The sequence below is a fragment of the Pinus tabuliformis genome, chromosome 6 (genome assembly GCF_031772625.1).
Source record: "Pinus tabuliformis cultivar Carrire ecotype Pingquan chromosome 6, CPIR1, whole genome shotgun sequence".
In the NCBI taxonomy this organism is placed as follows: Eukaryota; Viridiplantae; Streptophyta; class Pinopsida; order Pinales; family Pinaceae; genus Pinus; species Pinus tabuliformis.
In genome coordinates this window covers 980,856,569-980,878,021 of record NC_142292.1, presented here as the reverse complement: position 1 = coordinate 980,878,021, position 21,453 = coordinate 980,856,569, and the positions used below count along the sequence as shown (strand labels likewise).

Here is a 21,453-nt window from a genome sequence, read left to right as displayed (position 1 = left end):
CAAACTGCTGGATTCAGTGAGCTGCAGGTACTATCTGGCAATGTAATGTGCTTGACTCTAAAGTATCGTGGTGAATTCTAATGAAAATGACACCCCTGATGGTAAAACACAGGGACAGAGTTACATTAAGCTTTGTCAATATGGGAACTGGCTTTGGGGCGTATGTCCTTGGGATGATGTGATAAGCATCCTCCCTCAATCTAGGGCTAACATTTCTAGTGGTTTTGCTGTCATGCCATGTGGTTGTCTATAATTAAAAGATATTTTACTGTAGTGGCATATCCCTACAATGGGATTTCGTTCCACATTAGCAGTCCTCTTCCTTTCTTCCAAGTCTTATGCTACTTTACTGTCTGACTGGTACCTCTAGATAACTGTTGAAGAATGTGTTGCCTCTCTATCGATCACATTGCTGGACTTAACAAGCTTATTTTACCCATCCATAAGCTAATCACTTTGTGGTAATTAACTTTCGTAGTTAAGTGGCAAGCCTCTATCTAGCAATTTTTGTAGACAAATTATTTCTAAAATGTTACTTAAAATTGACAGCATATTGGTCCTATTATGTTTATCTCATTTATATCTTAGCCACAGCAAGCACTGGTTATAGCATAATCATCGTTCAACTACTCAAGCAAGTTGGTGTTCAGGAACATTGGATGCCATGCATAGCTGCAACACCTACTAGTATTGTATCTCCTTTTTGTCCATGATCTCTTCATCAAGATTCCATGAAAGGTATGGATTAATTAAGTGATGGATATCTCCTTTTGCAGATTTCAGGCATCCTTTGTCACTTGAATTACCTAGCACAAGTTACAACTTAATTCTGATCAGTTTAACTCAAAAATCAGTTAAATGCAAAAAAATGCTGGGTCAGGTGTGGAAAGTAAGACACGTATACTCACAATGGCATATTGATGTGTAGATCGCACTGACTTCCTAACTAATTTAGTAGAAAAGTCACTATACCAACTTACATAAGATTTGTGATCCACATCACAATTCCTAGTTGTCATAGTCCTAGTGAAGGCTGGATCCTGGGCATGAATAATGTCAACTGGAAAGGCAGTTACAACCATATTGATAGTTTTGAGAGATTTACTTCTTTGGATTTGATAATAGAAAATCACAGAATATGTAATAAAAATTGATCCATTGGATTTCATTCATAAAACCAAGCTATGCTTTTAGCATAAAATCATTTCAAAGGCACTTTATATATCTTATCTGTGCTACTTCTAGAGACTCTACTCTGACGTACTAGTTCTCCATGAATCTTGATTGGCACCTTTCAAGATCTGTATCATGTAACATACACACTATTCCCTTTTCAGATGGAGAAAATGCAAGTGGAACACGAGAAAAAGATGAAGGAGCATGATGTGATTCGACTAACAAAAGAGAGCGAGGAGAGTGAGGCTGTTATCCAGGCTCTGCAAGAAGAATTACATAAGATAAAGACGACAGATCAGGAACATTTGCAACGACTGGAGTTGCAAAGGAGGGAGGTTGAACGAGACTTGCAGGAAAAATTAAGTGAAATGGAAGATCTTTTGGCTCATTCAAGAAAGGAAACCAAAGAACTAGAAGCATTATCTGTTATGGAGATGAAGAACTTGAAGCTGAAAGATTCTAACTATCAGAAGTTCTTGAGTGTCCATTGTCAAACACTCCAGGTTTTCACAGTGTCCTTTGTGCAATATATATCATACATACAATATGCTTACTGCAATTCTGTGTGAAGTAAAATGTGTAAGTTTGATGGCTTTCTATGATATTTGATTCATTTGTGGGCTTTTAGGAGGTGAAGGCTGTCTCTCAACTGGCCAAAGAAGAAGTAATAGAAGTGCAAAAGAACTGGCAAATGGAAATTAAAATGTTGGGTATGCTATGTACTGCCATATATGTAATTCACTGGCCATTTACAAGATGATTTTGTGATAGGTTCAGCTCATTATTAGTTTATTTTTCTAAACTATCGTTGATGCTGATATGTTATACAGAGAACCAACTCACCGGATTATCAACTGCTGCTTCAAACTATCACAAGGTTCTTGCAGAGAATCGGCAATTGTACAATGAAGTTCAAGACTTGAAAGGTGCTTTTACGTTTCGTAAAGGATGATTATATGCGCATTGCAACCATTCACATTTTTCATCATTAATTTTGAGCTTCGTTTCATTACTAATTTTAGCTTGTCTTTTTTTCTCTGTCAGGAAATATTAGGGTGTACTGCAGAGTGAGGCCTTTTCTCCCAGGCCAGTCCGGAAACCAAACTACTATAGATTACATTGGTGAAAATGGAGAGTTGTTAATTGTTAATCCCAACAAACAAGGGAAAGAAGCCCAAAGAATGTTTAACTTCAACAAAGTCTTTGGTCCTTCTGCATCTCAAGGTATGGCAGTCTGATTTTATCGTGTGAATTGCTTTATTGACTTGCACTGATACTTTTTCACTTTCTGGCATGATTATACTGCTATAATGGTAAAAATAATTTAAGAACTGTGATAGACTAGCTCCTGTATCCTACAGTGTGGGACCATTTCAAATGGAAATATCAAGTGATTGTAAGAAGATCATCACAAGCAGATTATAGTTCTACGAGAGTTAGTGGTTTAGGTTTACACATTTTATTCTAGAAATCAGGACATAGGTAGGACGACTTCATCTTGGAATGATTAGAAGTTTAGGTTCTTTCTTTTGGTTCTTTTTGTCTTTATCTTATTGCTTTTAAGTAGATTAGATATCTTGACACACTTTGAGGCAGAAAAATGAGACGGATGCTCTCCACTTTTTATACATAGATATATAGGTGAGCAATCTGAACCCTATTCCTGTTGTTTGGGTAATCAATGGTAGCCTTCCTTCACTGTGAACTCTTGCTCAAAGCATTCTCTTTGTATACGACACTGCATTTAATGGTTTCCATTCACTTTACTTGCAATATTTAGAATTATTTTCAGCTATTGCTTTAACATAATTTCAAGTTATGTTTTGCTTGATTATATTGTTTCAATAAGAGCTATGGCATTTTCGTTTTTGTTCTCATTGGTTTGCTAGAATTGCTTTTGTGTGTGTTTAGAAAAGGCAAGTATGTGTGTGTAATTGCCCCAAGGGCAAAGAATAAAGAAAATGATTCATTACTTATTTGCTGCCAACTTCCTGCCAAGCATGCAGGAAGTGGCACCCTCCCCTCGCTTTGGCCTCAGAATAGTGCTTTGCGTGGGAGTGCTTAGGGAGTGCCCCAAGGAGCATTCTTCCAAAATCTAGGAGCATGCTTCAGTGTTAGAAACCATGTTCCCTGCCATATCAGAACCTTGACACTCGAAAACGTGCCCATGTTTTACTCTCCTTGAATGCTCTAGTCCTGCTCCCACCTCGCTCCCTCAGTTGGCCATATGCTCCCGTGCAAACCTCAAAAAAGTTTATTTTTTTTCTATTTTATAAGTGGATATGGAACCTAGAGTAGGTTTAGGGTTGAGGGCAAAGTGAGGATGAGATTAAAACACCTCTTCCCCCCTATTTTTCTCAAGCTTGGGGCTTGTTTGTTTCCTTGTATTCTTTGTTTGTGGTTTTTCTTTTCTCTTCTCCTACTCTCTCCCATTCTTTGTTCTCCCTCATTTTATTGTAGGTTGTTCATCTAAGATTTGAGAAAAATGGTGTTTTGTGGTTTATCAATCCCTTTTGGTTTCTCATGGTACTAGTGGGGAATAGGCATCAAAGGGAAGAAATAGACACACTTGTAATGATCCAATATATGATGATGAGGAAGTGTTTGAAGGGAAAGAGGATGAAGAGAACAAAGGAGGTGGAAAAGGTTCATCAACACCCTTGTGTTGATTTTCTAAGTGCAATAGAGACTAGCACAATATTTTTGAAAAACTGATAATTATTTTTGATGTCGATCTTTCTTTTAAATTATTTCAATATATCATTCAACAATTATACTTTAGAAATTCAACCATACAAGAACAATAGAATAGTAGAGATCACAATGCACAAAGAGAATACAAGTTTTACCCTAGGAAAACCCATTGAGGGGAGAAACCCAACAACCTTTTCAATAGAGAAATTCTTTTGTTCAACAAGATACACACCTAGACCTTCTAGTCATTAAATATGTCACACTTGGTCAAACCCTCCAAGTCAAGTCTCCCAACTTGATCTAGCACTTTGCTTTGCCTGATCTGAGCCATAATTTTGAACTCTTGCAATTGCTAGAATCCCTGAATTTTGGCCCCCATTAACTGCCCAAAAATTTTGGCCATTGCAACAGAAATTGCCTAGAAATATGCGAATTGCAAAGAGAGAGAGAGTCTATCCATATGTGCGAGCTTGAGAGAGAGAGAAAGAGATCCATTTCGTCCTTCTTGTCCTTCTTGATCTTTGCTAGGATGCCCAAAAATTGTTTTCTTGAGAGAGTGCGAATTGGTGGTGAGATAATGAGGTCAAGCTGCCTTTATATAGTGATCCGCTGGGTCGAATGGGTGTGTCCTTTTCCTAGGTCAACTTGACTTGGAGGGAGGCCGACTTGACAAACTTAGAGCCAATAATTCCAAATTCAGAAAATTCAAATTTTCTTCTTTTAGAAGTCCAAATTCAAATATAATTTTCTTTTAACTCTAGCATTCAATACGCTTTAAAATAATCAATATAAATAACATCAAGTGGCCTAATATACATTATGAAAACTGACCTTAGTTACAAAATTCAACACCTTGTGGGGATATGTGACGACTTAAAAGGGGGAAAGATGGTGGAACCACTAAATTTCTATGCCATCATCATTTTCATCAAAGAAAACCTTATACTTGTTCATATACTTGTGCGAGGAGGCGTCTTTGTGGTGTAATGGGGAGTGATGACAATAAGAGTGCCATTTGGATCTCAATTTTCCCTAAGATATCAAAGGAAGAAAGACAATTTTTATTTCCTTGACTATTGTTTTTCTTACAATAATTTTGGTCATAAAGCAATAGATTGCAGAGCTTATGCAAGAAGTGATCTTGTGAGAGATAGAAATAGAGGATCTTATAAGACCTCAAAGACTAATTATGTGAGAGATAGAAATAGATCTTATAAGACCTCAAAGATTGATTATGTGAGCAACAAAACAAGAATTCTTGTTGACACCTAATCATCAGGATTGGGTGAATATAATGTAAATAAATAATAAGTAATATGAACAGTCATCAGGAGATGAAGTGAACAGTCTCTCCCTCATGTATATAATAAAGACCAACCTGAAGGAATATAATATACGAATCAATTTTGCTTTGAGGAGTTACTGCCTGGCCTGACATGGTATCAGAGCCAACTCCCAAAAATAGTTGTAACTCCCTTTTGCCTACTGCGCTCTCTGTCCATTGCCCTTGTGCGCTCTATCTGCCATAAGTGATTCTGACCCATTCTGCGCCCACTGCATAATTATATTGCTGCATAATTGTTTTGCGCCCACTGCATAATTGTATTCTGAGCGGACTGAAGGCCATCTCTGCCATGTGTCAGGATGGAGTGCTGAACCGTTGCTCATTCCATGCTACTGCGTTGAGAGCATTACTGTTACTGCGTTGAGTGCATGAATCGTCTCCATGACCAAGTTTACTGCGTGAAACACTGCTGGTGCGTGAATCAAAGCCTCTGAAGATCTACGAGGGTATGTTGCATTCGCTTATGTTACATTCGCTTCTATTCGGGGAGCCCGATGAGAACATTGCCATTGTGCTCGGAGACATCTGCGATTGGCTTACTGAGAGAATTGACTGAAAAGCTAACAAAAGCAATGCCAATGCGGATTGATTGTTGAAAGTAATAATTGATTTCGATATTCAGAGTTACTGTATTTTTATAGAGATTCAAGTCTAAAGTAACAAGTGGTGGAAGCGCTGAATGACACTGCACTTGGTACGCTGCCTTCCGATGTTGATTTCTTCAATTCCTTTGAAGATGACTTCGATGATTCCGATATAGCGTGATGGATTCCAGTTGATTCTCTGATGGTACTTACATGTTTTTTTACATTTTTGCGAATACACGGTGTTAAAAACCCCGTAAGGCTTCAATAATCTTGAATGGCAACTCGTCTTTATTGTTAATTCAAGGCTCCGAGTTTGAACCATGTGAAAATTGGTTTGTGGTAGCTGTCCTATGATGTGTATGTGAGTTGAGCCATGCGTTGAATGTACATGGTATCCTATGATGTGTATGTGAGTTAAATGCCATGCGTTGAATGTACATGGTATCTTGAACTGTTTTGGTACGCTGCCTATGAAGCGCTGTCCTATGATGTGAGTTGAGCCCTGATTTTGTGCATGTTTTAAAATTGCCGTTGTGTTAAATTTTTTTGAAGGGCTGCATTGGGTGATCAATGTAAAAAGAAACCGATATATATTTTGAATAGTGCCGATATATATGTCTTGGGTATTGACATTTGCTGTCAAGTTGAGTTTGCTGTCCAGTCATATCAGAACTATATTTTTTTCCCATTAAGAGTAAAAGTTTTGCAGCAGAAGTTTTTTTGTTACAGTATGCATTCAATCATATCCATCGTGGGAATAGTTCTCACTGGCAAAGAGAACTATCCTGAGTGGTCGCGGATGATAAAACACACGCTCATTTTCAATGAGTTGTGGAAAGGAGTGTGTGTTGGAGACGAAGACAAAGAGCCAGAACAGCGTACCTCAGACAAAAAGCTCGTCATTTGGGAAAACAAGAACAACAAAGCTTCTGCATTAATCGCAACATCTGTAAATGAAGAGGTGAGTCGCCATATTTCGCCATTTTCAATTGCTTTTGAAGCCTTACAAAAGCTGAAAGAACTCTATGACTCACATTTTGCACTTGAAGTTGTTCAACTCATAATTAAACTCTTCACTCTTGAACTGCAAAATAATGATCCTCTTGCTCTTGCATCTGAAGTAAAGTCTATAATGCATGATATCAAATCCACTAAGGTTGAATTGGATATCCCTCTTATCGCTTTTCTCAAGGCACTTTATCCTATTTACTCCAATTATCTTGAGTCATTGCAAGCAAATGGAAATCTCAAAGATATCACCTTTGACACTCTTGTGAAAAAGTTTGCTGAAAGAGAGAAAGCTTTTGGAAAGAAGACAACCCCTGAACCTTCTGAAGAGGCTGTGTGCCTTGCTCATAAAGAAAAGAATCCTGCTCAAAATTCTTCTAGAGGAAGAGGTGGTCGAAGAGGAAGAGGAAGATATTTCAGAGGCAGGGGGGGCAGACACTCTCAAGGAGAAAAGGCAGATTTGCACTGCATACGCTGCAAAAGAAATGGATCACATGATGCCTCTACATGCAAGTTACCATGGGACAAAATTGAGTAGCAAAGAAACCAACAGAAAGGTAAAACTGATGATACAGAAAAAGGTAAAGCACCTGAATCTGCTCACTAAGTTGTAGCACAATGTAATATTGGAGTAAATGAAGATTTATTTAATGCTTCACTTGCTTCTTGGAAAAATGATTGGTTGCTTGATTCAGGAGCAACCTGCCACATGACTCATAGAAAAGATTTTTTTGAAGAATTTACTGACAATGTTGATGGACTAGTATACTTTGCAGACCAATCAAAAATCAAGCCATCAGGGCTTGGCGCAATCAGGCTTAATCTACCTGGTCTTCCAGACTTTCTTCTGCGTCATGTTCTATATCTCCCACAACTCAAGAGAAACTTGTTATCCTTGGCCCACATCCGGCAGCAAGGTCACTCCATTCATATGTTTGATGGCAAGCTTGAGGTAAGAAAAGCATTTGACCACTCACTTGTCATGAGGGGAATTGAAGAGAAAGGCTTCTCAAGTTGCAAGGAACCTCTGCTCGTGCACAACATTTCTCATACAATTCTCATTATGAAGAAGGTACACTTCCATCAAGTTTATTATGGCATGCTAGATTTGGACATTTGAACTATGACAACGTCCGCTTGTTGAAGAAAAATGGTGTTGCTGGTTTGCCTACAATTCCTAGGAAACTTAAGCAATGTGATGCTTGCATTCTAGGAAAGCATAGCAAACAGTCTTTTCATGATTCACATTGAAGAGCACATAGAAAACTTGAACTCATTCATTCAGATTTATGTGGTTCAATGCCTGTTCCTTCTGCAAATGGAAACAAATATATGATGACATTTATTGATGACTACACCAGAATGTGTTGCGGTTTATTTATTGAAGAACAAATCTGATGCTTTTCAAACATTCAAGAACTTTCATAAATGGATTGAAAATGATGCACAATCTCATATTGGGTCTATTCGCACTGATAATGGAAAAGAATACACATCAAATGAATTTGAAAACTATCTTCGCCAACATGGGATCAAACATCAAACAACTGTGCCTTATAATCCCCAATAGAATGGTGTAGCTGAAAGAATGAATAGGACAATCTTAAATATGGTACGATCCATGCTCTTCTTCAGAAATGTAAAGATAATGTTTTGGGTTGATGTTGTTCTATGTGTTGCATATATAAAGAATAGATGTCCATCTAATGCTATTAGAAACAAGAATCCATATGAAATGTGGTATGGACATGTTCCTTCGGTAAAGCATCTCAGGGTCTTTGGTTCCACCTGTTATGCCTTGATACCAAAGGTACATAGAAACAAACTTGGTGCTAGAAGTCGTAAATGTATCTTCCTGGGGTATTCAAATGCCTCCAAAGCATATTGTCTCTATGATGAAGTAAATAAAAAGTTTGTTGTATCTAGAGATGTAATTTTTCTTGAATCATCCAAAACTGACAATGTTGAGCGGCAACTTGATCGCTTGGATAAATTTGCAAAAGCAAAATCATTTCAAGAATTTGATAATCAGATTCCACATCTTGAAGGGGGGATTCCTATACTAGAGCAACATGTGGAATCTTCTTCTGAAGAACATTCTCCCTTGCATGAAACTCCAACAATGGATGTTTCTTTAAGTTATGTGATTGACAGAATTGGGAGACTCAACCTTGATTCAGTCCCAACACAATCAGCGGAGCAACCTAGACCATCTGAGAAAGGTGCCCCAAAGTAGCTGACAAAGACACTTGAAAGTGTTCATCCTAATAAGGTTGGAAAGACAGGAACTAGAAATTCAAACCGACAAAATGGAGGTGATGTAGATGACTCTAATTCACCTGTTGATATGGATGTTTCTTATGATTGTGAATTGAACTTGTCTACAGATTTTGAATCAACTTCCTTCAAAGAAGCTGCTTCTCATGATGAATGAAAAGAAGTGATGCAAAAGGAGTATGATGCCCTCATAAAGAATGGCACTTGGAAGCTGGTTGATCTTTCATTAGGAACCAAACCAATTGGCTGCAAGTGGATCTACAAGAACAAGTATAAAGCTGATGGCTCACTTGACAAGCACACAGCTAGGCTTGTGGCAAAAGGTTTTGCACAGAAGGAAGGGGTCGATTATGAGACTTTTGCCCCCACAGCAAAATGGGCAACCATTCGGACACTCTTTTTCCTAGCAGCTCAAAACGGTTGGAAAGTCCATCAAATGGATGTAAAAACTGCTTTCTTGAATGGAGATCTAAAAGAGAATGTTTTTATGTCCCAGCCTGAAGGATTTGTTGTGAAAGGACATGAACATAAAGTATGCAAACTTGTGAAGTCCTTGTATGGCCTCAAACAAACACCGTGAGCCTGGTATGAAAAACTAACTGAGCATCTTCTGAAACTCAATTTCAAACATTATGATCTTGATGATGCAACTTTATTTGTCAAGAAAGTTGGCAAAATAGTTGTATATCTTGTGGTATATGTAGATGATCTTTTGATGACAGGGAACAATGAAAGCTACATTGCATCCATAAAGAAGGAATTGGGGAAAAGTTTTGAAATGACTGATTTGGGCTATGTTCATTACTATCTTGGTATTGAAGTAACCCAACATCTGAAGTCCATATTTCTTTCTCAAAAGAAATACATTGGAGATCTGTTGAATAGGTTTGGCATGACAAAATGCAATCCTCTTACAACTCCAATGGAACAAAACTTAAAGCTCACATCTATTGAAGGAAAATAATTTGAGGATGCAACAAAGTATAGACAGCTTGTAGGAAGTCTCAACTACCTAACTACTACCAGACCAGACATTTCGTTTCCTGTTGGAATCCTCTCCAGGTTTATGCAAAAGCCTTGTGAGGGACATTGGTCTGCTGCAAAAAGAGTTCTAAGGTACTTGAAGGGAACTCAAGACTTTGGAATCAAGTATACACAGGTGGACGATTTCAACTTGATTGGATACTCTAATTCAGACTTCGATGGAGACAAAGAAACTGGGGTATCTACTTCAGGATATGCTATGAGTCTTGGATCAAGAGCTGTCTCCTGGAGATCACGCAAACAATCAGTTCCAGCAGATTCCACAACAGAAGCAGAATACGTGGCAGCAGCGGAAGCAACAAAAGAAATTGTCTGGCTCAGGAAAATTCTTGAAGATTTGCAGGTAAAACAAGTACAATCAACTCCACTCATGATTGACAATACCTCTGCAATAAAGTTGGCCAAGAACCCAAGGTTCCATGATTGAACGAAGCACATCAATACCAAATATCATCTGATTTGACATCATGTGGAGGCCAAAACAATCCATCTCCGTCATTGTTCCACTAATGAGCAAATTGCCGACATCTTCACCAAAGCACTTGGAAGAGAAAAGCTTGAACGATTCAGAATGATGCTTGGACTCACCAACATCCCTTTAGATTAAGGGGGGGAATGTTGACACCTAATCATCAGGATTGGGTGAATATAATGTAAATAAATAATAAGTAACATGAACAGTCATCGGGAGATGAAGTGAACAGTTTCTACCTCATGTATATAATAAAGACCAACATGCAGGAATATAATATATGAATCAATTTTGCTTTGAGGAGTTACTGCCTGGCCTGACAATTCTCTTGTGTTTGTTAATAGAAACTACAATTTATTTGCTCCCTTGATTACAATACTAAATGTTACAAGTGCAATAACTATGGGCACATAGTAGGTGAGTGTAGAAGCAACATAATACAGTTGCTTAAACAAAACAAGGAAGAATTTTTTCTTACCAAGCATAAAGAAGAATAGATGTGGAAAAGGAAACAAGAAGAATAGAAGAAGGAAGAATGTGGACTTTCATTGTATGCTCAAAACAAAGAAGCCAATGTAACATTGATAGTGGATGTTCAAATCATTACAGAGGATTAGACAAATTCCTAACCCTAAAGGAAGAAAAAGGGAGGCAACATTACCTTTGGGGATAATGGTTCTAGAAGGATAGTTGGAGAAGGTACGATTAATCTTGATATGAAAAGACTAAAACCCAGAATGTCTTGTATGTTGAACAATTACAACAAAATCTTCCAAGTGTCATTCAAGCATGTGATCAAGGTTACAATGTCACATTTCATTCCAAAGGATGTCAGATAAGGAAATAGGTTCAGGAGGATTAGTGGCAAATGCAAACGGAACCTTGAGTAATATATACGTCCTCAATGAAGTCAAGGGAGAAAAATGTTGTATGGGACAAGTAGATGGAATCTGGTTATGGCATAGAAGGATGGGTCATATAAACTTTGATAATCTAGTAAAACTTAGCAAGATACAAGCAATAAGAGATATGCCAAGGATCTCAAAACCTACAGACACTATTTGCAAGCCATGTCAACACAGGAAGCAGACAAGAGTTAGTTTCAAAACAAAGGAGTACTCAACATCAAAGCCATTGGAACTTGTACACACAAACCTTTGTACACGAACAAGAACACAAACTTTAAAAGGAAGAGTTATTTTATGTTGCTTATTGATGATTACACAAGAATGACATGGGTTACATTTCTTAAAGAAAAATCTGAAGCATTTGAGAAGTTTAAAGCTTTCAAAGCCCTAGTTGAAAATGAGATTGATTTAAAAATCAAGTGCTTAAGATCAGATAAGGAGGTGAGTTTACCTCTAATGAATTTGATGAATTTTATGAGAATCATGGAATCAAGAGACATTTTTCAGCAACAAAGACTCCACAACAAAATGGAGTTGTAGAAAGGAAGAATAGAACTATACAAGAAATGGATAGAATAATGCTGAATGAAGCCAAACTACTAGACAACTTTTGGAGAGAAGCAGTCTACACAAAAATCTACATTGTGAATAGAGCATAAATTAGAGTAAACAACATCAAGACACCTTACGATTCATGGAAAGGTAGAATAACGATAGTCAAATACTTCAAAGTATTTGGGAGCAAGTGCTATATAAAAATAAATGAAGATAATTTAGGTAAGTTTGATTCCAGAACAAATGATGGTGTCTTTCTTGTCTATGCTTTGGAATCAAGGCCTACAAAGTTTACAACAAAAGACTGTGCAAGGTGTAGAAAGTATTGTTGTAAAAGTGGATGAAGCAATGTCCCAATGAAAAGTCATAAACAAAATGGAAATCCAAAGGAGACAATCTACAAAGAACGAGAAAAGGAAGAAGAAAAGAAAGAACGTGAAGATATAGAACATTAATATCCAAAGACACATTTCAACTTGTCCAAAAGTATCATCCATAAAATTAGATTTTTGGTGATACAGATAGAAGAGTTTAGACTAAAAGAGGATTGGTTAATATTATGGAAGAAGAGTTGAATGAGATTGAGAAGAACGAGACATGGGAACTTGTGCCCAAACCAAAAGACAAGAATGTGATTGGCACAAAATATGTCTACAAAAACAAGTTGAATGAAGATGGACAAGTAGTAAGAAAAAAAGCAAGATTGGTTTGTAAAGGGTATGCTCAAATTACCAGTATTGACTTTGAAGAAACCTTTGCTCCATTTACAAGATTAGAAGCAATCAAAATGGTTTTTGGCATTTCCATGTTTCAAGAACTTCAAAGCCTAACAAATGGATGTCAATCCAACCTTTCTAAATGGAAATTTAGAAGAAGTATATTTTGAACAAATAGAAGGCATTCAATTGTCATAAATTGAAGATCATGTATGCAGACTAGAGAAATCACTCTATGGACTAAAGCAAGCTCTTAGTGCCTAGTATCCAAGACATGACAAAGATCTAGAACAACAAGGTTTCAAAAGAGGAGCTGCAAACAACAATCTTTTCATTTAAATGGAAAATGAACATCTGTTAATCATTGTGGTTTATGTGGATGATATCATTTTTGGAAGTAATGCTGACAAAATGAGCCAAAAGTTTACAGAAGAATTTCAAGAAGAATTTGACTTGTCCGTACTTGGAGAATTGTCATTCTTTTTAGGTTTGTAGATGTCTCAATTTAGTAAAGGCATATTCATTTCTTAAACCAAATGCATCAACAAGATGTTGAAGGAATTCGAAATGGAAGATTGTGCACTTGTTAGTACACCTATGATCACAGGATGTAAAATGAGAAAAGATGATGAATCCCTAGAAGCAAATCAAACACTAGATAGTTCAATGATTTGCAACTTACTATATGTGACAACTTCAAGGCCAAACATCATGCAAGCAGTAGGATTGATTGCAACATTTCAATCTGTGCCAAAGGAGACACATGTGAAAGCAACAAAAGGAATATTCAAATATTTGAAGGGCACATTGGACTTTGGTTTATGGTATGCAAGAAGGAAGGGCTTTACTCTAACAACATATACAGATGCAGATTGGGTAGGAAGTATTGATGACAAGAAAAGTACAAGTGGAGGAGCATTCTTTCTAGGCAGCTGTCAAGTATCATGGTTGAGCAAGAAGCAAACTTCAATCACCCTGTCCAAAGTAACAATCAAATATATTACAGTGGCAATATGTTGCACACAGGTTCTCTAGATGAAGCAGACACTGAAGGATATCAAGCTAGAATATGATCATCCGATCTCAATCATTTGCAGCAACACAAGTGCAAAAACATTTCAAAGAATCTTGTTATGCACTCAAAGTTGAATCATATTTCCACCAAGTACCACTTCCTAAGAAAACAGGTTGTTGAACTGTTAAATTTAGATAACAATGGTATGTTCTATGCTTAACACAATTACTTTAATGTACTTTAAGCAACCCAATGACAATTTCCAAATTAGATTCCAATAACAATTACATTAACCATAAATCATATTGACATAAACTGTAGATAGAACATAGTAAATGCAGAAGACAGGCCAGACAAGAGGACACCAAATTTGGCGGTTGCCAAGGAAAAACCCCACTGTGGGGAAAACCCTTTGATCAATTCTTCTTATTATTATATCAAATGTTCAACACAGAGAGAGTACAAAATTCAAAATTTACTTGCCAAAACAAAGTCAAAACAACCTTGCCAAATATGTAGTCAACTGCAGTCAATCTCAACCCCAACCATAAAGTCAAAGATGGTCAACACAATAGTCAAATAGTCCTCTTGGAGCTCAGTCAAACACAGTCAAATTTGGCCTTGTTGGTCAAAGTCAACCCAAAATAGTCCTTCAAAGTCTAGTCAAATTCGGTCAAAGGAGAGAGAAAGTCTGCTATAATTTTTGCGGTCAAAATTGTAGTCAACCTTGAAGTCAACGATGGTCAAAGTGCCTAGAATTTCTCAACTTTTGTGCCTAGTAATGCGGCCTAGAGAAGCATAAATAATCCTCCAAAAATCGCAGTCAAAACTAGTCAAAGAGTCCTTGGTCAACATTTGTCAAACTTGGTCAACTCTTGAGATTTTTGGCCTTGCAATTCTGTCCATAAATTCTACCTCTTTGTGCCACACGTGTGAGAGAGAGAGAATGCCCAATAGCTGTCCGAACCAATGAGAGAAGGAGAGAGAAGAATGTGTGAGTGATGATGATGCCAAATGAGGTGAGAGGTCACTTGTATTTATACAAGTCGTTGAGGGTGAAATGTCGTGTCTCTTGGGTTTCATGAGCCTACATGATGATGTGGCTGACCTGAACAATTTGCTCATGTGAGGGCATAAATTCAAAAACACAACTTCTTCTTGTCCAAATTAGATGATCTTTATATCAAATTTGGTCCTCTCAAAAAGAGGAATTTAATGCAATCATCATATCCATCAAATGCGCTGTCTTAAGGTGGAATTTGGCCCTAGTTACCGATTTTAACACTAACAAAGTGTTAAGCTGGAATACATTGCCACCAAGGAATAGGTTGTTGATGTTTTACCAAACCCCTTCCCAAAGAAACATTTGAATATTTCAAATAGAAGTTGGGAGTGATATTCCTCTCATCTTGTTAGTAAAGGAGAGGAGCACAAGCTCAGGGGTTACAACCCTTTTCCATTCACGTGAAAGTGGGAGAAGTTACAAATAGAGGAAGAATTGTAGACTGAAGGAGAGTTGTAGATAGAGGAAGAATTGTAGACAGAAGGAGAGTTGTAGATAGAGGGAGTACTATAATATTGTTGTAGAATTGATTAAGTGTTTCCATCAATGACAAAGGGGGAGATTGTTGTAAATATTGTTGCCATTGATGTCAAAAACCGAGGGAGACTACATATGTCTAAGATAAAGATTGTTGCAAATATTGTTTGGATACCTTTTTTTTTTAATGCCTAGTTTGGACGCCCTATCTTTTACTTTTTTTGATGCCCTAGTTTGGATGACTTGACTCAAATGGGAGCATAGGATATATGGTTGAAAAACTTATTTTGAAACCTTTCCAGCGGTATATGACATTCCCTACTCTAAAGGAATAAGGAGATATGAAAGATTCTTTCAGGGTAGCCCAACCAACTTTACAAGTTGGCCCCATAAGTGAACACAAAAACACTATACATAAAGGATAGATGAGTGCATTTGAAGATCATCCAATCAAGAAGAGATACTTGTATACTTGTCTCGAGAGCTTCTGCTAATGTGATGCCATTGAAAGTCATGCAACAATTGGAATTAGAAATCACCTGGCCATATAAGAATGTGTATGGTTTTGATTCCAGGTCAATCCATGTTTATGGTCTTATCAAAGATCTTAAAGATTCCCTAGTTGCTAACAAAGACATTTCGGTGCTTATGGATGTTTTTGTCATTGGTATGCTTGATGTTTATGGGATGTTCTTGTCAAGTAAATAGAGTGCTTTAGTAGGTGGCCAATTACAAATGGACCTATCATATTTCACTGTACCCGAGCCCAATGGAACCCCCTTCATTCTCTATAGGGAACCCTGACTCCCAAATCATATGTGGAAGATATTGACCCCTTTCTATTTCTGAATCATCAGCATGAGACCATGAACCAAAACCACTTGGGCAGGTCCTCTAAGTTGGCCAAGCCTCCCCCTTCTCAGGAAGTCTGCATATCAAGAGGTCAAACCCAAGGCTTCTATAAGGCAACTAGATTAGGTGATTTCTCTCACTTTAATAATTGCTTGTGATGTGTTTTTACTTAACTTGATTAACTTCTTATTTTATTTGATTATTATTAGTGTTCTCTATCATCAAATAGCTACCAAACAATGAAGATCAAGAGGACACACAATGTAGGCTGCTAGCCAAAGCCAAAACCTCTCCTCTTGAGAGGAAAACCCACAAGAATTTTGCTCTTCTTATATAATCTTCAAATGACAAATTCCAAGTCCTAAGACCCTTGACAAAGACCCCTCCAAGACCAAGTCAACCTTCCTTCTTGATGAGCTTTCCTTATCCAACTTACAACAACAAACTTTGACCTTCCAGCAACAACTTCGACCCCAACAACTTCTATAGCAACTTTGACAACAACAACTTCTTGACTGCAATTTTCGGCTACTGTAGAAACCGTAAATGGCATGTGTGAGAGAATTATGGTGAATTTTGTTTCTTTTCTTGTTCGCTTGGACAACCTTCTATTCCTTAACTATTCGACTTACAAACTTGACTACTTATCATTGAAATTTTGGCTCCTTTTGGTAGGACAACAACTTGGTATTATTGCAGCAAAGGTGATGCCCTATATCTCGGACATGTGAAGAGAAATAGGCCAAAACGGATCCAAAAATTCTGTTTTTCTTCTCCTTGTTTTACTTCTTCCTTCTTGCTCTTCTTTAGGTCTTCTTCTTCCATTGATCGAACTTCTTTCTTGCTTGATGGATGTGTTACAAGTGAGGTCAGTGTCTTCTTATATATAGGCTTCACAAGGTGGTCGGATAGCCTTTCATGAGGCCGACTTACTCTTTCATGTAGGTCGACTTGTAGCAACTCATTGACAAGGTCTTGGAAGGTCTTTTATGACTCGAATAAATTGCTTTTAAATAATACAAGATGCCCAAAGGGGTCTTACATGTGTGAAAATGACTCTTTTGACTTCATAATTCTATGACAAATCTAGAAGCACTCATTGGGTGCTTGACCTACAAATAAATTTACCTTGAGCATGAAATCCATGCATCAAGAATGAAATAATAAATTTCTTTTTCCCTTTTCATCAAATACATAAAATCATTGTTACAATAGACATTATGAAGACTGAACCTAGTTACGTATTTCAACAGTATTATTGATAGACTTCAAATTTATGTGTTTTGATTTCTTCAAAAGATATGAAACACGTTTTGAATGTTTGTTTCAAATACATCTTGCAAAAATCTCTTACAAAGTAGCTCACTAAGCACATCTAATTGCATTCCAATGGATGTTTATCAGTTTGTTCGTCTCAAAAACTCTAACTCAAATTATTTAATTATGTTAGAGCATTGACAAGCAAATGAATACAAAATTGAACTTGAGATGTTGTTGTCATTTTATACACTTTTCTATCATCATGTTTTTAGTCCATTGATGATGTTGGCATGATTTTAACAAGCTTATTCATCATTTGCTCCCTAGAAATACATTGAAATTGATAAATTTTGAAGTACTTGCAGCTTATAAATTTGGAACAAGCCCATTAAAATTTAAGTTCTTCTTGGATTTTATGATTTTTCTCAACCATGGATATACTTTATTGACCAACTTATCAATATAATTAAACTTGGGAAAATAATTTGAAGCTTATGTTATAGTAATTGCCTCATGATGTGCTACACAGTGAAAACGTAACAAACAGGACACTTCATGAAGCAACTTAGTTGCAAAATATTCATGAATACCCCTCATAGATGAAGCTCCATTTGACCTAAATCCCACAATTTTACGAGTGATAATCCAACTTATAATAATCTTGATAGTTAGTCATACATGGATTGTGTGGCATTGACCTTGATATTTCAGAGAATAAGTTGTCACACACGACCATCTTCCTCTATCTACTAGATTTGTAATACACACAATTGGGTGTTGCTGCATGTTAAAAATGTAGCGAGAAATTGATTTCTTGATTTGTGCCTTAATTCAAGGAGTCAAATTCGAGTTCCTTCTTTGGCATACTCAATTTCCTAAAAATTAGGACGAGCTATGAGGCAGTTAACTAATGAACTCAAGTGGAAGGATGAGTTACTTGTCTTCTAGTGCAAGTTGATTGAGGAAAAGGACGAGTGGTTGAGTTTCAAGTCTTAGAATTGAGACAAGATGAGTTGCATGTGAGTTTTCACTTAGTTAACTTAATCAATCACAAAATCATTCCTTAATTAGGGAACTCACTAAACTTAGCCATTCGAATTGCTATAAAAGAAGGAACAAAGGCACACTTTGTATCATAATTTTGTGTGAGATTTTGCGAAAAAGAAGCCAAAGGGTTTTCTTGTGCGAATTGTTGAAGGAGGAAGATCCCTTAGAAGTGCGCATAGATTTAGGGAAGCAGGGTCAACATCTTGCAGATTTTTTCAAGCCTAGATTACGGTTGAGAGGTCGTTGTATTCTCTATTGAAGCAAGTGTTTTTTGTAAGAGATCCACTGCTCATTCTTCTTCAATAAAATTCTCAAGCAAGTGAGGGTTTTCCCATTTGGGGTTCCCTAAAAAAATTGGTATTTTCTTGTGCGAATTGTGCATTTATTTCTGTTCTATTCTACTGCAAATTTCGTAGAGAAATTCTGTGTTTATGTGAAAAGAAAGTGTCTTTCAGATTGTTCATATTAGTAGATCAAAATTTCATGGATTATCTACTCTGCATTGTTTTCTTTGTGCTTTCATCCACCAAAATGGAATAAGAACAACGGAGTTCATCATGGTGCTTTTTGTAGTGATGTTGTGTTCCTCTATGTGGGGGCCCAAGCTCATATGATGGCTTTGTTAGCTTTCATGGGTTGTAGATATCTTTGTTCCCCTATTGAGTGTTTTAATTATTTGTTCTTTCGACTAATATATGAAGCATTTTCAAAAATGAAAAGGATTGGGATAGATCTCTGTTAATTTTAGATATGTTATATGCTTAGAGAAATCTATTTCAATTTTCACAGTTAGCTCAATATCTTTTCCAGATTAGCAATCACATCAGCGTTAAAGTAAACTGTAGATAGAACATAAACATAAATCGCAGAAGACAAGCCAAGACAAGAGGACACAAGATGTGGCGCTAGCCAGGGACAAACCCCAATGTGGGGAAACCCTTGATCAATTCTTCTTATATGTTCTTCAATAGTTCAGCAGAGAGAGAGAGAGAGAGATAGTATGTTTACAACAGAAGTCAACACTTTGACTTATCTAAATAAGAGCATAGATCATCTCTAAGAAGATGATACATGAGATCAGTTGAAGACATGTTGCTTCAACTGATTCTCCAAGGTGACTCCTTCACCTATCATTGTGTTGCATTTCGTCATCATGCTGCACCATGTTGCACCCATCATCACTATGCTGCATCTCATCATGCTTCATTAATCATGACTGTAGCCATCACTGCACTGCATTATGTGCCATTGCTGCGCCATGTTGCCATACTGACCTATGTGTTGGCTGCATCTTGCTTGCTTGTTGTCCCTAGCTTGCTTGTTGTCACTAGCATGCTTGTTGTCCTTTGCATGCTTGCTGTCCCTTGCATGCTAGCTGTAACATTGCATGCTTGGTGTATTTGCTGCTAAGTACCATACAACTGTCCCAATGTTAGTTAGCTGTCCCTTGCATGCTGCTCTCCTTTGGAGACAGATGCTCTGGCTATTCCGACAGTTCTGGCTGTTCCTGGCAGTTTCGACAGTTCCCGATAGTTTCGACAGTTCCGATAGTTCCGGCAGCCCCTGGCAGTTCCGACAGTTCTCTACAGTTTCAGTAGTTCCGGTTGTTCCTGGCAGTTTCAGCTTCTGCCCTCTACATCAACTTTCCCAGCTGTTTTGGCAGTTCCAACTTCTTCCCTCTGCATCAGCTTTCCCGGTAGTTCTTGGCAGTTCCGGCTTCTGCTCTTGGCGTTGGCTTTCCTGGCTGTTCCGACAGTTCCTGATAGTTTCGGCCATTCCGGCTTTTCCGACTTTTCTCAGGAGTTTCGATAGTTCTAACAATTTCATCTATTCCTTGGTAGTGCCGGCTTCTGCCCTCTAGATTAGGGTAACATTATCCCTTAGGATCTCTCCTCCTACTAAAACCCAAAGACAAGTAGAGAGGAAGAGATCCCAAGTGTGTTGAAATGACTTGAAGGCCACCTCTATTTGTGCTAAAATGTTGAGCACAAGTGGGGTTTATTTGGTTGTTGGCGGACCTTGACGAATTGTCCCATAACACAAATAAATTCATATCTCCATGAATACTTATCGGAATCAGATGATCTTTAGATCAATCCTACACCTCTCGATGAGAGGATCCAAGAAGAATATTAGCCTCCATTAATAAGATGACCCACATGGAGTTTGGCCCTAGTTGCTAATTTTAACAATCTCTTTTGCGATAGTTTAAAAACTCTTTACTTGACATAATATTGCTATATAAGAAACAATATTCCACCATGCTTGAAGGAAAGGGGGATGTGAGAATATGGAGATGTATAAGGGGGATATCTGGGACCACCCGCAAATTTAAGGGAAACTTAAGGGGGATGGGGGGATGTCGGAGTATTTATGTGTATATATATTATAAAAATGATTCAAATTCAAATTCAATAATTAAATACACTGATTCATACATCATAAATGATTGGAGTCGTTTAACGAGGCAGAGGAATTGCCTGGACGGCCAAAAGTGGTCGGAATCCGGGAAAAAGAATTTCAAAAAATCTTGTAGAGGTAGTGTTTGAATCGTGTTTTTGATGGTGGAAATGGATTCAACACCATCGAAAATGTCTAGGACACCTAAAATTTTGAAGTTTAACAACTATAACTTGGATTTACAAAAATCCTTGCCGGATTTTCACTGAATATGATCGGAATTTCCATATTTTCCCGGGCAACTCCTCCGCCTCGTTAGATTACGCGTAAATGATTCAATGAAATATAAATAGTAATATATTCTACACATTGATTTAAATTAATCATCGAGTATTCTAGAATCTAATTAGTGCCATGCAAAATAGTAGATACTAAATTCTGAAGACTAGAATGGTAAATTGAAATTACTCAAACTTAGAAATAGTAAAGAGTGACGAGTCAAAGACTCGATTTGAGGTCATTAGTTCTATAGTCAAGTCTCAAAACTTAAAACTAAA

At 37.3% G+C, this 21,453-nt stretch overlaps 1 pseudogene across 1 annotated transcript in view; it reads left to right on the top strand.

The window, feature by feature from the left end:
* Positions 1-21,453, top strand: part of LOC149262279 (kinesin-like protein KIN-14C) — an 88,308-nt pseudogene that overhangs the window by 16,886 nt on the left and 49,969 nt on the right. The window contains exons 10-13 of the transcript XR_016258933.1: positions 1,338-1,679; positions 1,805-1,886; positions 2,007-2,102; positions 2,221-2,400. The product of XR_016258933.1 is annotated as a kinesin-like protein KIN-14C (transcript). The remainder of the gene's footprint in view (positions 1-1,337; positions 1,680-1,804; positions 1,887-2,006; positions 2,103-2,220; positions 2,401-21,453) is intronic.